The sequence below is a fragment of the Tenrec ecaudatus genome, chromosome X, assembly GCF_050624435.1.
Source record: "Tenrec ecaudatus isolate mTenEca1 chromosome X, mTenEca1.hap1, whole genome shotgun sequence".
In the NCBI taxonomy this organism is placed as follows: Eukaryota; Metazoa; Chordata; class Mammalia; order Afrosoricida; family Tenrecidae; genus Tenrec; species Tenrec ecaudatus.
The window spans coordinates 7,189,450-7,211,803 of record NC_134548.1 but is presented as its reverse complement, the minus strand read 5'-3'; the positions used below and the strand labels follow the sequence as shown (position 1 = coordinate 7,211,803).

The 22,354-nt window shown below is 45.2% G+C and overlaps 1 protein-coding gene and 1 non-coding gene across 2 annotated transcripts in view; one reads left to right on the top strand and one right to left on the bottom strand.

Annotated features, from left to right (window-relative positions):
* Positions 1 to 22,354, top strand: part of ARHGAP6 (Rho GTPase activating protein 6) — a 517,936-nt gene that overhangs the window by 205,423 nt on the left and 290,159 nt on the right. The window lies entirely within an intron of this gene.
* LOC142435474 (small nucleolar RNA SNORA48) lies at positions 21,101 to 21,244 on the bottom strand. The gene has a single exon (XR_012781524.1). It is a non-coding gene; the product is annotated as a small nucleolar RNA SNORA48 (small nucleolar RNA).

Genomic DNA, 22,354 nt, shown 5'->3' with positions numbered 1-22,354 from the left:
CTAGAGGTTTGGAATCGAGATGGTGACCTTGTCAGTTTCTTCTGTGGACCTCTCTATTAATACATCTTGATCTTCTTTTGCTTGTAGTCAGGTCCGAGCGTGGTGTCTTTCATCTCCCTGCATGGGTGTCTGCGTCTATTCTCCTGCTCATTTTGGTACACAGCGATTAGGTTTAGGATCCACTTGACTCTGGTGTGGCTTCATTCACATGACAAAAGAAACCTCTCTTTCCAAACAGGATCCCATGTATAGGTACATTGGTTTGGACTTTCAAATATCTTTATTGGAGGGGGACCATTTAATTTGGAACAGTGGGCTCAAGTCCCAAGTGAATGCAATGAAAGAATGTCATTTTCCATTCTCTATGCTGTTCTTACTTCAGTATCACGAGTGCCCCCTGAAGTCACTCCCCAGGCATGGGGATGAAAAGGATTATTAGGGAGAAGTCCTGGGTAGTGGGGGGTAGATGGAAAAGAAGGAAAACAATTTCAGTTACCATGAGAACATCATAATACCATCCATTGGCCAGCTCTTGATTTATTGGCCATAAGCATTTTCACAGTCAGTCCCTTTTTTTCTTTCCAGTTTGCAATATTTAATGCCCTTGCTTGTCTCAGTACTACTGAGGTGAGGAAGACTCTGGCTGTATATAGATATCAAACCATGGAAGATCAGGCTGCTAATGTGTGTGATGAGTAGCTGTTCAGTGGGAGGTGCTGGTACCCTTCACCACCCCTGCCTCTCATATTGTGTTTTAGAGTGACAACGATGTCCCCCAATGAACACAATCCTGTTCAGATCATCCCAACCAATATCCCACATAGAAAATCATGCTTTTGTCTTCTTCATTCTGCGTAATCTGGAAAAGTACTTCAAGATTGAATTCAGCAGGAATATATCGCAACCCCCCCCCCCTGTGGTTATTTTCAAAAGGGGCCTGGAAAGCAAATGGAGAAAGTCCCATGTGGTGTGTGTAGGAATTTCTTCCACTGTCTTGGAGAATATGTTTCCTCTCCAGTGTCAAGTAGCTGCATTAGAATTCACCCGCCGGATGATAAGGAAACGGATGAATTTTTGGTTTCTATGTTTATAAAAAGATCTGTCATGGACCCAAGTTATGCTTGAAGCACTGTGTTTTATTATCAAGCCAAATAGCTCTAAACCCAAGGTAGTTGAATCTTGGTCAAGATTCGACAGTCATTCCAATCATGAGACCAAACTGGACAGGGGGACATGCACTGAACAACAGGTATGTCACCTGTGTCAGATGGTCCTGTGCCAAATGCTATCGCAAGTGCCCAGCTTGGGCCCAGGGTTTCTTATGTTTCCCGGTTGAACTATCTGTTTCACATGGGAGTGGACATTGAGGATCTGCAAGGAGAACTTGCAGCGGTGGCTCAGAGGTGCTGTGTGCTGGACTGGCTGGACCATCAGTAAGAGCAACCCAGCCTAAGGCTAATCAGCTCCAAGACCTGAGAGACCACACTCCTCGACTCTTGCCAACACAACTCCATATGGAAATTTACTAGAGGAAATCCTCCAGTGAACTCGAATGCCAACCAGTTAGGTAGCCCCTGTAAGGGGGACACATGCTCTTTTGTTTATGTAATTACTTTCTGTAAAAAAGATGCACTCAATATTATGGCAGAAAAGAGACATTCTCTTTTTCTATACTCTGAAGGATTCAAAGGCAGCATTTCTGCTGTCACCTCAGAAGTGCGTGAGTGTGTGTTTTCTCCAAAAGTAGTCTCATCAGAGAAAATTCCCGAAGCCCACTGATTACAGAAATGAGCCTTCAAGGGCCTGCCACCTCTGAGACTGATCCTTCTCTTGCTTTCTGGAAATGACCTGAGACAAACTCAGGCAATCAAGATGAAACGGCAGCTAGGTTGTGTCTCAGTTATCAAGCAGAAACACTACGGGCGTGTATGGTTTTAACCAACGGCAATTTATTCTCTCACAGCTTAGGTTGATTGAAGTGTGAATTCAGAGCCCTGGCTCTGGGGAATGCATTTGCTCTTTGTCAGCTCCGAAGGAAAGTTCTTGTTTATTTTCAATGTCTGAGGGCCCAGTATTTCTTGGAGATGTCCATGTCCCTTGGCATCACTCTTCCTCTGGGTCTAGGAGGTTCTCAGCACATTGATCCCTGGGCCAAAGAATGCGCGCCATTCCCAGCTCTTCTTTCTTAGTGGTAAAATCAGGTCTCTGTGTCTCTGCTCACTTGTAGAATCTCTTTTATATCTCAAGGTGAAGCTTAATCCTATGACTTGTGTCCTAGCTTATTACCAAAATACTCTCAAATTCGGTGTCACTAAGTAACAGAGGTAAAGATATGTAACACAGAGCTAGATAATGAAATTAGGTCATAAGATGGTGGGCAATCGCCTAAAACTGAGCATCCTGGCTTAACTGTGCTGGCACATCTTTTTGGGAAGCATGGTTCAACCCATAAAAGCTTTGGAAGATATAAGGAATTAAAATCAAATGATTTCTATGAGTGAGAGTAGCAAGGGAACATAGAAATTTGCTTTTAGAAGGAGTAAAAGTGAAATAAAAGAGGCAAGTACTAAGCAAGTTTTTATGAGACCAGCTGAACAACCATGTTCCTTCAAGAGGCAGGAGATCTGTCACTCAGCTCACTCAAGGAGTGGGCCACTTCATTTCAGAAGCAAAAGGATAGCTTTTGGAAGCAAAAAAGCAACAGAAGCCATTTTGAAAAAAATGCAAATCATTTCCTTGAACGTCTCGACAGAACCAAAGGAATGCTTAATACACAGAAGAAACATGGCCTAACACGACGTTTTCCCTCCCTCATTGGCCATCTGCACTCTTGATGACCAGTTCCAGGTCTCTTCCAAGCATACAAAAGCTCAAGCACCAGCTGCGTGGCACTGGGCAGCTAGGACAGGGCAGACACAAGCTGAACAAGTCAGAAGCTCTTTAGCATGCTGAAGAGGGGAACTTGTTTTTCAAATATTTACCACCACCACCACCCCAAAAAAACATATATCCAATGAACTTAATCCATCCCAAGTGAAATGGTAGTTCATTTATTTCCAGGGTCAGAGTTTTTCACAAATAGCTCTTGTAGATTTTCAAAATCCACAGCAGCGGTACTATTTTGAATGACGGTTTTGAAAAATGCCCACACAGAGGGACCTCTAAGTCAAGCTGTTGGAGCACTCCCTCCCTTTAGACAAAGCCCAGGGAACCAGTCCCAAGTTTTTCTGACTCATAGAGACCCTGTGGGCCCCAGAATCAACCACGGCAGGGCCCTGTTTCATCCTCACCCCTGGACTATTAAACAACATCCTGATAAAGGGAGGGAAACATGAAGTGGTCAAGGATTCCCCATTACATAAATCCACAATCAATGCCCATAGAAGCAGCAGCCAAGAAATCAGTGTTAGCACTTGACAGCTCCGTCGTTGCAGCAGACTTCTTTAAAATGTTTTTTAAAGTGTGTTTTGAAGGACAAAGATGGGTCAGACACAAACCATGGTCTTTTGATTCGCCTACTATGCATGCAAGAGCTGAACAGGAACACCAAAAGAAAGGTCGCTGTCTTTGAATTGTGGGATGGGTAAAGTATATGCATGGACTGCCAGAAGATCAGATTACTCTGGGAAAGACATCCAATGAATGGCAAGAGTTTGTCTCACATACGCTGAACATGTTATCCGGAGGGACCAGTCACTAGAGAAAGCCATCGGGCTCGGTACAGTGTCACCGAAAAGAGAGTCAGACCCACAATGAGATGACGTGACACGTTGACCGCCAAAATAGGATCCAACATAGCAATGGTTTTGACCATGGCCTAGAACCAGCTCACACTCTCTGCCACCGAGCTGATTCTGACTCGTAGTGGCCCTCTAGGACAGGGTTGAACTGCCCCTGTGAGTTTCTGAGACTGTAACTCCTTATGGGAGTAGAAAGTCTCACCTTTCTCCAATGGAGTCCCTGGTGGTGTCACATCACTGACTTTGCGGGTGACAACTCAATGTGTCACTATCAGGCCACAGTGGCTGCAACCATGGGCTCAAGCATAGGAACAATTGTGAAGAGGGTGCAGGACCCTGCAGTGTTGCCTTCTATTGTGCATAGGGTCGCTATGGGTGGGAACAGACTCTGTGATACATCACAACAACAACTACGATCAGCCTGTGCTTCGTGTTGTTGTATAGAGGGTTGCTATGAGCCATTCCTGGTTGGATGGCAAGCAACCACGGGATGAAGATATTTATTTGGGAGGAAGGCTAAGCTAGGTCAGTGGTGGCCAGCACTGATTGACCACCACTGTTGAGTAGGGACATTTAGGAATCCTGATGCCCAAGGTTATCCCTAGACCAAGTTCATCAAACATGCAATCAGTCTTTTCAGGGGAGGTGGGAGAAGCCCTAGGAATAGCCCTGTCTCTTGGTTGTTTGCCCTTATTCAATGAGAAAGGGGTGGTAACTCCACGACCAGGCAGGAGTTGGGCAAGCAGAGTGGAACATATACCCTAAACTGAAGGCACCCACCAGAGAAGGAGAGGAACAAGACAGGACAATGGCAGGCTATCTTCGGCCCCTTTAAAAGGAGTTCCAGGGCCTTTCCACCCACTCCCCCCTCCCCCGAGCGCCGCTCCGGCCGCTCCGGGCTCCTGCTATGCTCCCTTCAGCCGCTATCCTGATCATCTACCAGGACCTCATCAACCATGATGAGATGTTCTCCGACATCTACAAGATCCGGGAGATCGCAGATGGGCTGTGTCTGGAAGTGGAGGGGAAGATGGTCAGTAAGACCGAAGGTGCCATCGATGACTCCCTCATTGGGGGTAAAGCTTCAGCTGAAGGCCCCGATGGTGATGCAGCAGAAAGCACCGTGGTCACTGGTCTTGATATTGTCATGAACCATCACTTGCAGGAAACCAGCTTCACAAAAGAAGCCTACAAGAAGTCCATCAAAGACTACATGAAATCAATCAAAGGCAAACTTGAAGAACAGAAACCAGAAAGAGTAAAGCCTTTTATGACAGGTGCTGCAGAACAAATCAACAACATCCTTGCAAATTTCAAAAACTACCAGTTCTTTATTGGTGAGAACATGAATCCAGATGGCATGGTTGCTCTGCTGGACTACCGTGAAGATGGTGTGGCCCCATATATGATCTTCTTTAAGGATGGCTTAGAGATGGAGACATGTTAACACAGTGGGCGACTCACGACCGATGCCTCATCCCGACTGGCTGCTGTTCATCCACACGACACCAGGACTTAGACAAACGGAACTGATATCATCGTGAGCTCTTCATTTACTTTTGACCTTGATTTATTTGGAGCGGAGGCTTTTTTTTTTTTTTAAGGAAAAAAAATGTCGTGTAGGTTGTCTAAAATAAAATGCATTTAAACTCACTTGGGAATGCCTCCTGGTTGACTCTCCGTAAACTAAAATCACCTTGTAGCGCTCCTGGAGAAGCTAGAGCCGCGTGTACAGTGTGAGGCTGTCTCCAGATGCCCGTTGCAGCCAAACTACAGGGATCCGAATAGAGACAAGAATCCAAAGGCTTACTTTTGAGTTTAAATAAAGGGAGTGACCATGTTCTTAACGGTGCCGGCATCTGAAGCATTTCATCACCTAAAAATGGAAGAGATTATCAAAAGAATAAAGAGACTCATACAATTTTTTTAAAAAAGGAGTTCCAGGGATTTGTGTCCTCTTTGTGTCCATTTATGCAGTTCTCTCCCAGGGTACTTCCGCTCCCCCTGTCAGGGGGGTTGTGGTCTGGGATTGATTGAGGTGGACTTTGCTAAATCCCCACAAGGAGTCAAGGAGGGTGTCTACAGCCGACCCCATGGAAAGAAATTCCACCAAAACACCCTGGCATCCGGTTGGATAGCAAAGGCCCAGAAGTCAGGAGAGAGGACTGATGAAGAGAGAAGGAAAGATTGGAGGCTGTTCTGAAAGATCGACCCACTCAAGGTTAAGATTGCAAAGTCATGCACTGAGGGTGGCTGTTGAGCAGGCCCGGGAAGTGAGGAAGGGAAAGAGGGGCTGAATTTGTGTGGAGGTGGATGAGCACCCTTGCACTTGAGGTGACTTGCTTTAAAATGTGGCAAACTTTACCTAACCCTCTGGCTCATCTTGCTTCTGGAACTCTCTCCTGGTTATGGTCACGTTCCTTAACATGAGGGTGGTCTCAAGGTGACCTCAGAGGATTATTGCTCAGTTGTATGTCATCTACATTCTGTCTCCACTGGTTTAAGACATTGACCAGAACTAGCCCCACTGCCTCACTCTTGAGAAAAGAGGTTTTTTTTTTCTGCAAATGGTCTCCCTTTACCAGAAAGCTTTGCAGAGTCAGCATCAGGTCCAAACAGACACCTTGCATGCTAGAAGCATGTGTTCTCTTGATTTGTGATTATCTGCCTACTTGGTTGCGATATCTGTAGCTGAAATTCTTTCCAGAAGATTATGAACTATGTATCCAACCCCCCCCCCCCGGCAGTGGTGGTGGTGGGGACTGCAGGATCAGCAAACTTGTTCTGTAAAACAGTTCCAGAAAATAAATCTTTTTTTACTTTGATGGCAGGGTGGTCTTGGGCCCCTATCACAGCCACTCCACTGGGCCTGTTGCTGCATGAAAGCAGAGAGCCCATGAAACAATATGTGTGGCTGTGTTCTAATAGAGCCTTATTGACACCCCACAGGCCATCGCCAGATCTAGCCTTAATGCAAAGGTTGCCAACCTCTGCTTGCAGTTCATAAAAGGCTCCTGTGGGCTGTGTTTCTTTGTGAAAAGGTGTCCTCTCACCCTCATTTTAATTCCTTTGACTTCTCACTATGGGTTCTTTCTGTGCATATGTGGGCGCTTCTCCCAGAGTTTGTTCTGGCTCATCTAGAAATGATCACGGCACAGGTGGGTTTAGGGAAACTGCATATGTCATGGTAGCCTGATGTAGAGAGACTTCACATGTTGTCATCTTCATAGACTCCCTGAGACACTCAGGTACGTTCTCTCTGGTCATAATGCCCCTGTGCCTTCAGCTAGGCCAGCCAGACACACAAATTAACAGTGTCATTCTGTGTGGCCTGTTCTTTTCAAATTAATTACATTTATGGAGAGTCGGTGTCTTCTAGGAAAAATCACATTAGACTGAAAATCTGTTCCCAGCTGTTGAGAGCCCTCATTAAGAGGCACACTGGCTTGTTATTTTGTCCCCCACTGATGGGACCACATGGCTTGACAAACAATAGTTCTGACAAGATGTCAAGACTCTGCGCTATTCTCTCGTAATTTAGACTATCTGGACTGGAAGATACTTTTCCACAAATGAGATAAATATCCCATAAAATGCCCATCACAGATGGTGCTTCCACAGTCCCCTTTAAAGTATTTCAATATTTACTCCCCGTCCTGCCGCTTTCAGAGGGGGCTTGCTTTTTTCAATCCGGGCCCCAACAGGGCTGTTTTGACCCATCGCGCTCCGGAGGCGACTGCGGGCACGTTGGGAGAAGAGGAAAGGCATGGAATGTCAGACTTCTGTCAACGATTCTTGGCCCAAAGCACATTCCCCTTTTTTTTTTTTTTTTTTTAAACTTTCAGTGTGAGTCACTTGGAGAATTGATCTGAGAAAGGCATCCAAGGAAGAAAACGCCATGAAGGAGGAAAACAAATCCCACATCCATCTTGGTGCCCTTTCCGTTAGAAAACGGGGACCAGTCATCGTCTGACTGTTTTCTTTCTAAAGCGTCATTCTGGACCTTTTCTTTTGGAACATGCCCTGATGGGATGAGCCTCACTTGGGCCCCGTTCAAAAGGAAATAACAGGAAGAGGACTCTGTAATGGAGCAGGTAGTTGGGGCGTATCCCAGCAATAATGCCTACGCTGGTTGCCGGCATTGAGTCAGAGCTGACCTTCTGTATAACAGAAGGACACATTTTCTGCTCCTGAGCCATCTCCATGAATGTTGGGATGCTTACGGCCACGGTTTCAGCTATTTTGTTGCCCTTGATTTTGCTGATCCTCGACTTTACCAACCATGATGTCCTTTTCTTTCCTGATAATGTGTCCAAAGTAACTAAGCCAAGGTCTCACCACCTGACTTTTAAGTAGTTCACCTTTCACTCCTGATTATAAGTAAATATGACAAACCTGCCTTCAGAATAAGTAACACGCCCCAGGATGGAATAAATTAGACATACAATTTTATACAGGCATTTAGAAATTGAATTTGAGACTATACACACCAGAAACTCTGACCCTAGCTTCTAATCTCTCTGCATGAAGCCATTGGTGACTCTCAAATATGGAACGTTGGGAAGGTGACTCTGGCCAACATGTGGCCCGATTTCCCATCTGCCACCTTATGGAGTGTAACTGGCAGCACGGATCTATGTGCTCCAGGAGGGGCAGTGCTTCTTCTAGTGGTCACTGGGCTCTAGTGCAGCTTTCTGAACCTTGTCATGGGGTGAGCATCTCATGCAAGATCAGATGTTTACCAGCATCCCCTGGCCTCCACCCACTAGATGCCAGCTGCATCACCTCCCAGTGCTGACTACCACCAATGTCTGTCTTCAAGATACAGTCCAATGAGCCCTGGGGTCCAAAGCTCACCTTGGGGGAGAACCACCGCTTCAATTTGACATTGACCTATCCCAGGTTCCCCAGACTCACTCCCTGATATGGAGAGGATTCTGACTCATAGCATCCCTATAGGGCCTAGAACTGCCTCTGTGGGTTTCTAAGACCATAACTCTGTACAGGAGTAGAAACCGTCGTCTTTCTCCCACAGCTGCTGATGGTTTCGAACTGCTGACCTCTCGGTTACTCACTACACCACTGCCCTACATCTGCTTGATGTCAGCCTTGCATTGAGTATTGGCTGGACGTGGGTAAGGCAGCTGCACATCCAGGTGTCCCGGGATGGGTGGAAATCAGATGGCTCTCTGGCAGAGGCTATTTGCATTTTACCAAATGGCTCAGAGTGTGAAAGGCTAACCTCCGAAGGCTCTAGGGCTGCTTCCTGCACAGCCGGAGGTGACTGGGAGGGTGCTCATCTCATGCTCAGATGGATATATGCTTTTAATAAACAGTGCTTGGGGAGATTCTTTTTCCAGTAGAGAATCCAAAGTTCTAAGGAAGAACAAATGACTGCTGGGCTAATAAGGGCCTTCGTATTTGCTTTTGCAACCCCGGTGCTCCTGATAGCAGCCTTCCTGCTTGGAAAAGTACGCAGCGAAGCTCGAGACTGCAGAGAAAGCTTGGACCACTGGCTAGGCTTTAAAAGAAGAGAGTTGAAGAAAGCAGAGGTGGGGTGAAAAGCAACCATTCCTTTGTTCTTAGAAGTAGGGGTGAAAATCCACACCCCTCCCCCTTCAATCCTACCACTGGTCGAAGAGACTACCGGAGCAGATGGCGGAATCGTGCGGCCCTCTGGCAGGTACCTTGTCTAACGGGACCACCACAAAATTCCCCAGAGGCCATAATGTACACTCGAAGCTGTAATCAGAATTGTGCTCCCACCTGGAATTTGAAGGCTAGCTTCTCAGGCCTTAACGAAGCTGGGAAATTATGTGGGGCCACCCCATTCAAAAGGTCAGTAGGGATTTGGTTATCTGCAACTCAGTGCTGGCTGGGATTAGCTTTTGAAAGTGATATAAACTCAGGGCACTGGCATGAGTTCAGACAGTTCCTGCTGAATGCCCTCCTGTTTTGTTTTGTTTTGTTTTTCTTTGGGTCAGCCTCCTCTCAAACTCAGGCAATGCTCCGTGGGGCTGGTGGGCCAGGTCGGAGGTCACTCACACTCTCTGGATTCCCTGGGTGATGGCTCGTCCCTGGCATAGACATTTTGATGGCTGTTGCACTGCAAATATTCACGGAGGTTGTGCCTTTACCTTTAAACATCAGAACATTTCCCCCATATTTCCTGTTGCCTTTACCTCCTGCCTGTGAAATGCATGCGCCAGTGGCCATCGATCTGATCTCCACTCATGGCAGGTCCATGTGTATTGGCATAGAAGTTTGCTCTAGAGGGTTATCAATGGCATTTTTTGGAAGCAGATTGCCAGGCCTTTCCCACGGCGCCCCCGTCCCCCGCCCCAGTGGATTCAAACCTCCAAACTTTGGATAAGTAGAAAGTATGTTAACTATTAGCACCAACCAAGGACTCCCAACCAGAATAGTTGCAATAGCAAAAGAGACAGAACTGAGAAGCATTGCGGGAATATGGGACAACTGGAATGCTCAGACATTCATGGTGACAGGGTAAGCTGGTACAACCACTCTGGAAAATGGCTGGACCATGTATTAGGCTGAGTTGATGAGAGAAACAAATTCAGAGACACTCGTGTATGAGAATGAACTTTGTAATAAGAAGTAATTATCAAGAAAGCATCCCCGTCTAGTCCAACTTAAGTCCCTAAGTGCATACTCCATCCGTCCCTCCTCAGACTCAAATAGACACATGCAATGATGCAGAATGCAGGATGATCACAGGCTGGTGTGGATCCACGGCTGGTGGGAACATGGCAGGGCTCTGGTAGTTCTCACAGTCGACAGCAAGCAGGAAGGTGAAAGCGGAGAAACGGTGGGAGGGGGGAAGAGGAGGATGTGCGGAGGTTCCCAGGACCCTCCTTATGAGAAGGCCACGCCCACAAGGAGGCACCATCAGCCTGTGACCTGACTGATAAATTGGAGACCACCCCTACGCTTTCATACATATTCAAGTTGTCATAAAACGAACTACCACAGATTATAATTGCTGCGGCAAAGCATATATGCTTCTGAGGATTGAGACAGTCTACTGCTGGGCTAAGTACTAGAAGTCTCATCTTGGCATTGCTGGTTAAGGAGACCAAATGGGAAACAATCCAAATGTTTATGAACATTATAAAGGACAAAGCAGTTGTGTTGTATGCATCCAATGGAACCCTTTTAGAAAATGAAGTAGGATGAAGTGCCACTCCATGTGACAAAATGTCTTATGGGCAAAAACAAAACAAAAAATGGACCAGGGGATCATCTGCTACATGAGTCAATTGATAAAAACCTCAGAAATAGACCAAACAAATCTATCCGGTTGGAAAGCAGGATAAAACCCTGCGCCATGCAGTAAGTTCTGCCTTGTTGTGACCTGGCAGGATGGAGTCAAAGTGCTCCCTAGAGTTTCCAAGATGGGAATCGCAAAGTAATTGGTGCTTTCGAACCTCTGACCTTGCTGTTAGCATCTGAGTGTTTAAACACTGCACCCCCAAGACTCCTTTGCAATTCAAGCTAGTGGTTACTTTTAAAAGGTAAAATATTGGGAGGGGCTTCTGGGGTCTAGGGCAATGGCATCATTAAAAAGGTATGGGGGCTGGGGTAGGTCAGGACTGCACTGGGTGACAGACACAATAAGAGAAATCAATGCCAAAATAACTATAAAATTTGGGTGCCGTGCTTTTATTAAAACACCCCCATAGTTAGTGGTAACGACAAGAGCCGTTTTCAGAAGCCTGGCTTATGTATATCACCATACCTACAGAGCTACAAGTCCTTGCTTCTTTGTTTCTGAGCCTTCTTGGGCTCACTTCGAGGGCAGTGAGTATGCTTTTGTTTGGGGGTTTACAGCCATCGGGCCAGAGCTGTCGCTATTACTCAGTCCCAATGACGCTCTGAGTCACTTGGTTTCAGCTGCCTGCACTTCAAAGCCTGTTTCATCGCTGCCCATGTTTTTATAGTTGCTGTTCTTGTCAGATGTTCTGGTATTTTAGCTTCAATATTGCGGTAATTAGTATCTGTTAAATTGCATCAATAATTTCAGCCTCAAAGTTACTGATGTAAATTTGAAGTATTAATTAAAGGTAAAGAAGAAAGATCAAAAATAGCTTCTGCTCAGTCACGAACTATGTGGTCACCAGAATGTTGGGATTCACCGTAGAAAGATTCAGCCTTTAAGTAATTCACAAATTGATTTCTCCCATTACTCGATGATTACAATTGCTAACAACCATTTATGAAGATTTTGTATGGTGTGATCTAGGAGGAGGTCCATGTGGGGCAACGGTGGGCTGGCATGATGAGTTACTACAGTGGGTGATATCAACCCTAGTAACACCACCTGTCTAGAGGGAGCCCTGGTGGTGCCGTGGTTAAGTGCTTGGCTGCTAAGTGGAAGGTTGGCAGTTGGAACCCAACAGCCTCTCTTTGTGAACAAGATGCCTGCTGCCCATCGAGATGCACAGCCTTGGAAACCCTACGGGGCCAGTCTACTCTGTCCTATAGAGTCACCTTGATTCCCCATTGACTCAACAGCAACATGTGTAGGTTTGGTTTTACTGGGGTCTAGTAATCATCTAAAAGAGCCCTGGTGGTGTAGTGCAAGCATTACATGATGGGCTGCTAACTTCAAGGTCAGTAGTTCAAACCTACTAATTGCTCTACTGGAGAAAGAAGAGATAGCTTTCTCCTGTAAAGATGGATAGGCTTGGAAACTCAAAGGGACAGTTCTACTTTATTGAGTTGTGGACATTATATAGGTATGTTCAGTTTAGCAACATGTTTTGAGTTGTACCTTTCTTGTTTCAGCACGCTTCTGCTCCAAGTCATCCATGACAACAATAAAAAGGCAGTGCATGAAAGGGCCCTGGTGATGTAGAGGGCTACCTATTAGGCTTCTGACCACAAGATCAGTGGTTCAAACTCACCAGTTGCTCCCCAGGAGAAAGATGAATATGTCTGCTTCTTTGAAGGTCACAGCATTAGAAACCCGCAGGGGCAGTTCTACTCTGTCCTATAGGGTTGCTATGAGTCAGAATCGACTCAGTGACAGTGAATTATAATAAGGGGGAAATAGTCACAGAGTAAAAGGATTCTTACCTTCCCTGAAATGCATGTCATATGCAGCCATCCCTTGTCTGTCAGTAGAGGCTATGATGCAAGCAGGGTTCAGCAGAGCTGCTAGATTGAGTCACACTAGGAAGAAAGGCCTAGCGATTTACTTCTGAATATTACCCAGTGGAAATCTTAGGGACCCACAACGATGCCATCTGAAATGGACCATGTAGATGGCACAGGGCCTGAGAGAAGTTCATTCATTTGTGCATTGGCTGGGAGACTGGGGGTGGGACTAGATGGCAGCTAACCACGAGATCATCATGGGGATAGTCCACTGAGTGATCCCTGGGCTTCTGGATGGTGTGACAGAAGAAACAAGGCATTGCTACAAAAACAGCTGAGTGGAGCATGTGGAATCTGTAGACCCCCAGAAGGCCTTATGAAAGTCAAAAATTTTTTTCTTCATTTCTGTTTAGTCTTAACTTGGTGAAGTTGTCAAGAGGGCTGGAGACTGAGGAAGCTGTTTGTATGCAATGTGTTGTCGGCTTCAATTGCACTCTTCAATTCTGGCTCCCTGCCCAGGCCTTGTGTGCTAGGCTGGTTGAAATGTGTGCACTTAGAAAAAATTTTTTTTCAAATTTCAGAAAGGAGGCAAGTATTACTCCTTTAAAGGGAGAAAAGGAGGCAAATTTTAAATGAGGTCAAAAATAATAGCAGCCTGGTCTTTTGAAAGACTTCCTCCAATTTGGGGCTGATGCTTATGACTGACAGCTGTCCTCTTCCAGAAATACAATGGAAAGATAAACACAAATATTAAATGCTAATCATCAATTAAAAGGATGACTATATTGGTTCAAACATCAAACTAACTGATGACCTTAAAAAAACAAACAAAAGGCATTATTATACACCAAGTTTAAGTAGCTGTAACCCATAAAGAAATTAAATCTGAAAGTCCTGACACTTACATAAGATACTGCCCTATTTGTATTACCGACTTATGCAAATCGGTTTCACTTCAATGTGTAACATTAGACTGATGAACCATATAAGCCTCAACCTCCATGACCCTGAGACCAGAACAACTAGATGGTGCCTCACTCCCACTGCCCACCACTCAGACTGGGATCACAACGGAAAGAGGGAAAGGGATAGAAAAGTGAAGGAAATAACTCAAACTTAAAAAAAAAAAGCCTAGGTTGATTGCTGTGATAGACACTGGTAGAACCTTCAAGACTATGACTCAACTTTCAGCCAAACAATAGGTCTCTAAGGTGAACAGTACCAGTAGGGGGAACAATTAACCACCTATGATCAAAAGGGCAGCATTGGCCCAGGGATAGAGCTTGGAAGGAAGTCAAAGGAATGAAGAATGATGGTAAACACAGGGGGAAATGGGAAGAGTGCTGTTATAGTGTGGGGATTGCAATGAATGTCACAAAACAAATGGCGTATGGATGATTGAATGGAAATCCAATTTGCTCTATCAACTTTCGCCTAAAAAATCACAATAAAAAGCTTAAAATGAACACCATTTTAATATATAGATGTGCATATCTATCTAGTTTCAATGTACATAAATATCCATGTTGTATGTACATACACAGTCACATCTGAATATAGAGCAGACGTCAAAAGCCTGTGAAAACATACCATTATGTTTTAATTACATTTTCCATGAACCTTTTCCATGAAGGCCCTCCTCATATGTACATGTTCGTGAGATTTTAAAAATGAATCATCCTCAAATAGGAGTGTCTGGCCAGTGATTACAAGGGCCTGGAATTGGGAAAGAAATAGTCTCATCAACAAATGATGTGGGCAAAATTGGGTCCCATCTGCAGAATGAAACAGGGCCCATATCTCAGCCCATGAATAATATCAAACTCAAGATGGATCAAAGACCTAAATGTAAGCCCCAGAGGTATAAAGATCATCAATGAGAAAGTAGAGACAAACCTAAGGGCCCAATTGGTAGGGCATATACACACTATCAAATAGGATAAAGATGACAATAAAAGATGAAGTAGATGACTGGGGTCTACTAAAAATAAGACATTTATATTCATCGAAAGACTTCACCCAAGGAGTAAAAATAAAATCCATAGACTGAAAATAGTTTGGTAACAACACAACAGACTCATCTCTAAAATCTATATAAAACTATAATATCTCAGTAAGGAAAAGCTCAATAACTCACTTTAAACGTGAACAAAGGACATCAAAAGACAGTTCACCAAGGCCGACAGCTAAATGGCTAACAAACATAGGAAAACATGCTTGAGATCATTAGCCATCAGGCGTTGCAAAGCAAACAATGGTTAGATAGCACCTCACACCATCAATGACAGGCAATTCAAAAGCAGAGAACAACAAATGGTGGTGAGGGCATGGAGAGATGGGAACCCTCGTGCACTGCTGGTGGGTCTGTAAATATGTACAACTGTTGTGGAAAGTGATAGGGTGCTAACTCACACAATTGGGAATAGCAATGCCATATGAGCCAGCAAGTCTTCTTCTGGGTATATACCCTAAAGAAAGAAGTTAGAGCCATAGCAGCAACAGGGACATGCACTCCCATGTTCATCACAGCACTGTTAGCAGCGAGAAGATGAAGACAGCCCCAATGCTCCTCAGTAGAAGAATGTATAAAGCAACTTTGGTACATACACACAATGGAATGCTGCCCATTGCTAAAAAGCAGTGATGAACCCATGATGCACTTCCTGGTCTAGATGGTCCTGGAGACCATTATGCTGAGTGATTATGCCAATCACAAAAAAGCAAATATTGTCTGAGACCCCTCTTATAAAGGGAATGAAACAAAGACCAAGACAGAGACTTTCAGGCCAAAGGGAACAGACTTTGGAGGTCATCAAGGGTGAGACAGAGCAAGGGAAGGGAGATGAAACAATAGACTAGAGGGCTGACATGTATTCACTTGGGTAAAGAGGCTTCATAATCCACAAGAAGGAGACAGCAAAGGAAAAAGGAAGGGGTAAGGTAAGCTACTACGGAGCCCTGGTGGTGTAGTGGTTATGCGTTGGGCTGTGATCAGCATGGTCGGCAGTTGAGAACCACCACCAGCTTCGAGGGAGGAAAACTGGGCTTTCTATTCCTGTAAACAGATACAGTCTCGTAAATCCACAGTGGCAGTGAGGAGGTAAGTTGCTGGAAGGGAGTGGATACAAATAAACTGTTGAACACAAAATTGATGGTTGGAAATGTCAACCCCTTACGTATTTTACAATTTAAAAATCATTGAAAAATTAAAAAATAAATCTGTCTCCACCCCCCCCTCCCAAAAAAAATCACAGAAGATTATCATTATCTTGTGGCAGCTTCTCGGGTCTAGGGTAGCACCTCAAGGGACAATGTTTTGTTAGAAATCCAAATATTTATTCCGGAGAAAACGCAGAACATTCCATGACTGGCATTTCGGTGGGAATTCCAGTCTGACAATAACCAATGTCTCGGCGGCCCAGGTTTGAGCTTCCAACTACTTCTGAGAGGGCTTTTCTCTTAGCAACTTCGACAGCCTGAGGAACTCCAGGAACAGTTCTGCCCTGACCCATAGTGTTGCCATGAGTCAGAATTAGCCAGACACAATGAGTTGATTGGGTCTTAAGCAAATGACTGCCTCGTGGTGCCCCTATTATGCAAGCCTCAAGATCTAGCTCTCATGTCTGATAACGGAGTTGAACTGTGGGATGTGTGCCAAGGTAGGACTCCGAGTTCACGAAGCTCAAGCTCTGTCAAGAGTTCTAGAGTGGACTCCACTTGTTTCTGTGAGAAACTGAGTCAGAAGACTGGGCCTCCTGAACTCCCAAGTAGACTAAGGTGAGCCATCCAGTCGTGTCTGTGGTCATGCTGAAGTCCAACCTCAAATGATGGCCTTGAGCTGGAGCAGAACCCTTGTGATTTCCAGCAGCGTGTCCTTTCCTGCTAAGCGGGTTTCTTCTTTCCTAAGGACCAGGTTGATGATTTCCTCACAGATGGCTTCAGGCTCCCATCACTTTCCTTGTAACGCACGCCATTGAAGTTTCCTTCTAACGTGTGGGTGTCATTGCCACCAGGACAGAGCCTCTTGTGTCCTAGAAAGAGACGAAGCTCTGTTGTCAGGGATCATTTCTCCAGTGGCGGCAATCAAGAGGTGACTGTGGCATTTTTAGTCTCAAGGAAGAGGAGCCTGGGTGGCTAAGAGAAAGGTTGATGGCTCAAACCCACCATCCATTCTAGGGGTGAAAATCCCTAGCGGTCTACTCCAGTAATGGTTATTGACTCGGAATTCTGATGGATGGTTCCACTCTGTCCTACAGGGTTGTGATGCGCCGGAATCAACTCAGTGGCACTTAACAAGCAATCACAGTCACAGGGTCTTTCCTCCCCGCCCCCAACACCACCCTGGGGTCATAAATGGTTCATCTCTGCTTGGCTGCTCACCCAAAGGTTAGAGAATTTTGTCCACCCCAGAAGGACCTCAGCAGAAAGGTCTGGTGATCTACTTCTGCAAAGCCATCCATCCTCTATGGTGCATTGCTGTGTGGCGCTTATGGGTTCATCTTGAGTCAAAATTGACTGGCTGGCTTACTGGTTTGTGGGCTGAGGGGGAAACAGATGAGATGGGTATATTCACAGAGGTCTGAGCAGAAGCAGGCTGAGTTCACACACATGAAAAATGCATAATGGGGGTGATGGGAGTGGGTCAGGGGCAGTCCCTTGAGGAAAGCCTGGGCGTAGTTGGGATTACTACGGGCAAGGGGGGCGGTGGGGGGCAGAATGGCATGATGGATGTGATGGAGGAAAAAGAACCTTAGGGATGGGTGAAGTTTCCTCCTGGGAAAACTCAATATTCCAAGGGGGCAAGTCCTCCAGCAGGAAGCCAAGAGGGTGAGTGGCCATTTTATGGCATGTTGACTGTATCCGAAAGATACCCCAAGTTGCTGGATGTGCCATGCTACTCTGAACATGTAGACACACACCTATTTCTCTATATAGTGTGACAGGCACTTGAAGGCTCAGTCTGGACCTCTAGTGTATGCCACACATATTACTCATCACTTGAGGTTGCTGCCTCTGAGTGGCCGAGGGTTTTAAAGAGAAGACAAAATCATCAGATTCTGGGGGGGAGGGGCAGGAGGCCACAGAGTTGGGATTGGGGTTGGCCCCTCAGACCTCTCCACTGGTTCCCTACTCCACGCTGGTATGTTGCATTCACATCTTGGAGCACTGAGTTGACGTCTGGTCCCTCTTTCCCTGTGGAGATATAAGCAAATGTGGGGAAGAAAGCTGATGATGCCTGGCTGTCAAAAGATATAGCGTCTGGGGTTTAAAGGCTTGAAGGTAAACAAGCAGCCATCTAGCTGAGAAGCAACAAAGCCCACATAGAGGAAGCATACCAGCCTGTGTGATCACGAGGTGTCAAAGGGATCAGGTATCAGGCATCATCAGAACAAAAAAAATCATATAATTGTGAATGAGGGGGAGTGCGGGGTGGAGATCCCAACTCTACCTATAGGCAATTGGATATCCCCTTACAGAAGGGTCTTGGGGTGCAGTGCAGCAACGATGAAACATACAACTTTCCTCTAGTTCCTAAGTGCTTCCTCCATCCCCCTGCTATCATGATACGATTTCTACCTTACAAATTTGGCTAGACCAGAGGATGTACACTGGTACAGACAGGAATTGGAAACATAGGGAATCCAGGGCGGATGATCCCTTCAGGACCAGTGGTGTGAGTGGTGATACCGGGAGGTGGAAAGGGGGGTGGGGTGGGAAGGGGGAACCGATTACAAGGATCTACATAATACCTTCTCCCTGGGCGACAGACAACAGAAAAGTAGGTGAAGGGAGGCGTCAGATAGTGTAAGATATGACAAAATAGTAATTTATAAATTATCAAGAGTTCATGAGGGAACGGGAAGCGAGGGGGAAAAATAAGGACCTGATGCCAGGGGCTTAAGTGGAGAGCAAATGTTTTGAGAATGATGATGGCAATGAATGTACAAATGTGCTTTACACAATTGATGTATGTATGGATTGTGATAAGCGTTGTATGAGCCCCCAATAAAATGATTTAAAAAACTGACAAAAATAATCATCAGACTCTGAGAGCCAAATATGGCCCTGGCTTGCTTGTTTTCCTGGCCTGTGAGCCCGAGGCACATCGTCAAATTGAAGCTAGTGCAGATGTGGGAAGCCCAGTTTATCTTTGGAGGAAGGGTTACCAAGCAACATAAAACGCGTGCATGTGAAAGCAGGCCCATGAGAGTGTGCGTCCCTGGCTGAGTGCTCAGGGACACTTGGCTTTCAAAGACCTCTGGAAAACTCCAATCAGTGGGAAGGAAAGGCTTTGTCGCATGACTTGAGAATAGTAAATCCAAGACACGAATGTTTGTTTGGGGTTATGCTTTATAATGTTCTGGAAGAAATGAGATGGAGGGTGCTTTCTATAGACAAAATGGATATCAAATATATTTACCTGACTCTTCTAGAAAGAACAAAACAGTTTCTCTAAAAACTCAGTGATAGTGTGTACTGGGTCTAATTTGGAACTTGGCCTGACTTAAACAGTGGTGGTGGGATTCAAATAATTTAGCAACTACTTTGCTACCCTAAAGGCCTTTTTAAGTATAAAAAAAAGATATATGGAAAGCTAGCCTATTATTTCATACAGTTACTACTTACATAAGAACAATAAGAGAGGTACACAAAACTGGATTTTTACAAGAGTTTTTAAATTATTAATGAAAAAATTAATAATACCTGCCAACAAATAATAAAACTGTGAGTTACGATATTTCCATATTGTTCCTTGATTGGCACCCTCACTGGTGATATTCTCCACTATTGTCTGCGCACCACTCGGCTGCGTGATTTATCTTCACCATCTTTTTGCTGTAGGAGTAGGATCCCAGTCCTTCAGAGGTAGGACAATTAGACAATAGTCATCGTGTTTGCTTAGAAACAGACGACTTCTCTGAACATAGTATGTTCATCTTTGAAAAACCCCTTTCCACTTGTGCTGAATTGACAGGAATTGTTCTGACAGTATTTGGGGCTCTTTGAACACTTCCAGAATTACATAAGTCACTCATTAGATATCATGGGGATTTGGGGCTTAACACAAAGCTAAACAGAGTTGCACCTTATCACCCTCTGGTGAAATCAGAATTTAGTATTTCATCCCAATTATGAGTTTTATGAAATGAATACATAACTATGACAGCATAGTTCCATCTATTATTTTTGAACCTATGGACGGAATGAACATTACTACAGGCACTTAGACTATGCAGCTGAGCAGATGAATATTAAAAGAGGGTAAGGAATGTAAATTTGTGATTTGCACATCCTAGAGAGAACCCTGATTGCAAGCACCATTTTAACAACTGGTTCACCAAAATCAACAACAAATTAGGAATCTGACCTGCCAATCTGCGTGAACCAGCTGTTAAACATTCCTGCCACTGTTAAACATTCTGCCTACTGCAAGGTTCAAGAAAATGCAATCATTGAGGTATGGCAATGAATACATGGAAGCTGTTTTTACTTTGGTTTGGTAAAACTCTAGGACAGAGACCCTGAAAGTCAAAGGGGATGGGGACGGGAGTGGTGGGAACTAATCACAAGAATCAAATAAAAATAAATAGTGTCATTTTTGTCCTCCAGATCATGAGTGGCGGTCTTACTCTCTAAAATACCACTTTATTGTTGGTTGCAGTCTTCGTAGATCACACCTCTACTTCAAAGCTGCCTCGGAGCATTCAGAAGCAAAGGGGCATGACTGTGCCCCATATACAATGTGTATTACAGGCCCCACAAGTTGAATTTTTTTCCTGAACCACAAGAGCATGTATTAACCATAACTGTGGCGGGTTCGCTGTACTCCTCCCCACAATCCCGAGATAAATACCATTCAAACAGTGTCCAGGTGAAAAGTGGAACATTAAATCCCTTGTAGATCATACTAATAATTAAGCAGAGAAGATCACGAACTCAGTCTGATTACTGGTTTCAAGTATGGCTTCTCAGAGGAAAGCTACCACTATGGGCTACCAACCCAGATGCTTTCTGACTCCTGACAGGAGTGGAACCCATGGATTAAAGTTCTGAAAGCCAATTGCAACCCATGTCACCATACCTTCCAGTAAAGTCTTATGAATATCCACAACCCGCTGCACTGCAGCCACTGAACTGGAGCCAGGAATGCTCCATAGATATCTGGACCTTGGAATGGGATTCGACAAAACATATTCCCATTATCTTTGCCCAGAAATGAAGAGTCGGACATCACAGTTTTATGTGTCCTGGGCATAAAACAGCTCTGACCACGATCTAGGCATCAAGCTAGGACGAACAAAAGGCTGCCAGTCTGCTCTGCCCCTGACTGATATCAGAGCACCACCACCAATCAGGTGTCCCTTTGCCGATAGCCTGGGGTTCCCACAAGTTGAATTTTGTGTACTTATCTTTCCATCCCATTTGCCACCAACTTCTTGAGGTCCTCTTAGCAGTCTCGTGGTTTCCAATTATTTATAAATGTAAGAACTATGCTTAGTTCAGGGGCTTGACAAAACCAGGTAGCTGGCAGGACTAGGTGTTTACCCACCCCTGTGAAAGACGGGCCTTTCTTTTTATTCCAGGGAACTTCCATGGGGCAGCTCTACCCCACCCTCGTTGGGCCACCATGAGTTGGCATAGACTCCATGGCAGGGAGTTGGGCTTTGGGGTTTGATGAGATAGGTCGAGAAGCTCTGGTGGAGGAGGGGTGATGCACAGGGTTGTTAGCCAAAAGGTCAGCAGTTGGAAACCACCAGCGGCTCCATGGGAGAGAGACGAGGCTTTCTATTCCCATCAAGAGTTAAGTCTGGGAAACTCACAGGGCCAGCTCTTTCCTGTCCTATAGAGTGGCTATGAGTCAGAATTGACTTGATGGCACTGAGTTTTGACTTGGTGATAGATCAAAGGAATATGGGGATTTAGTAACAGCACTGAGCTTCCAACAGAAAGGCTACCAGTTGGAAGCCCCTGCGGGGGGGAAGGGTACGGGGTGGGGTGGACTGGGGGGAGGCCGAAGCAGTCGCCTTTCTTAAGGATGACAGCCGTGGAAACCCTACCGGCCAGTTCTACGTCACCTTTTAGTGTCGCTATGACGTTGGAATTGGGTTTGGTTTTGGTTGCTTAGCTGTTTTTGTTTTTGTTTTGTGTTATGCTGTTTAGGGCACTCACTCTCCCTGGAGGCTTTGTTTGAGTGGAGATTTCTTGTTCAAGTCGTTCAGAAAGTCATTGGATGGGGACTTCCCCTCCCCCTTGATATTTTCCTGGGTTTTTCTTGAAAGCTCTTGCTGATATCAGTCACCATGCATGTATTAAGCGCTCACCACCGTGAACCGAAAGGCTGAGGACAGACGTCAGAGGAAAAGAAAATATTAGCAATAGAGAGTGGTGCCGAAGCTCCTCTATTTATGGAAGTGCAACCCTGTGCCCGGACCTAGATACAAACAAAGCCCGCTCCTGAGCAAGCCCTCTTGCTCGTCTCACCGCCAAAATAT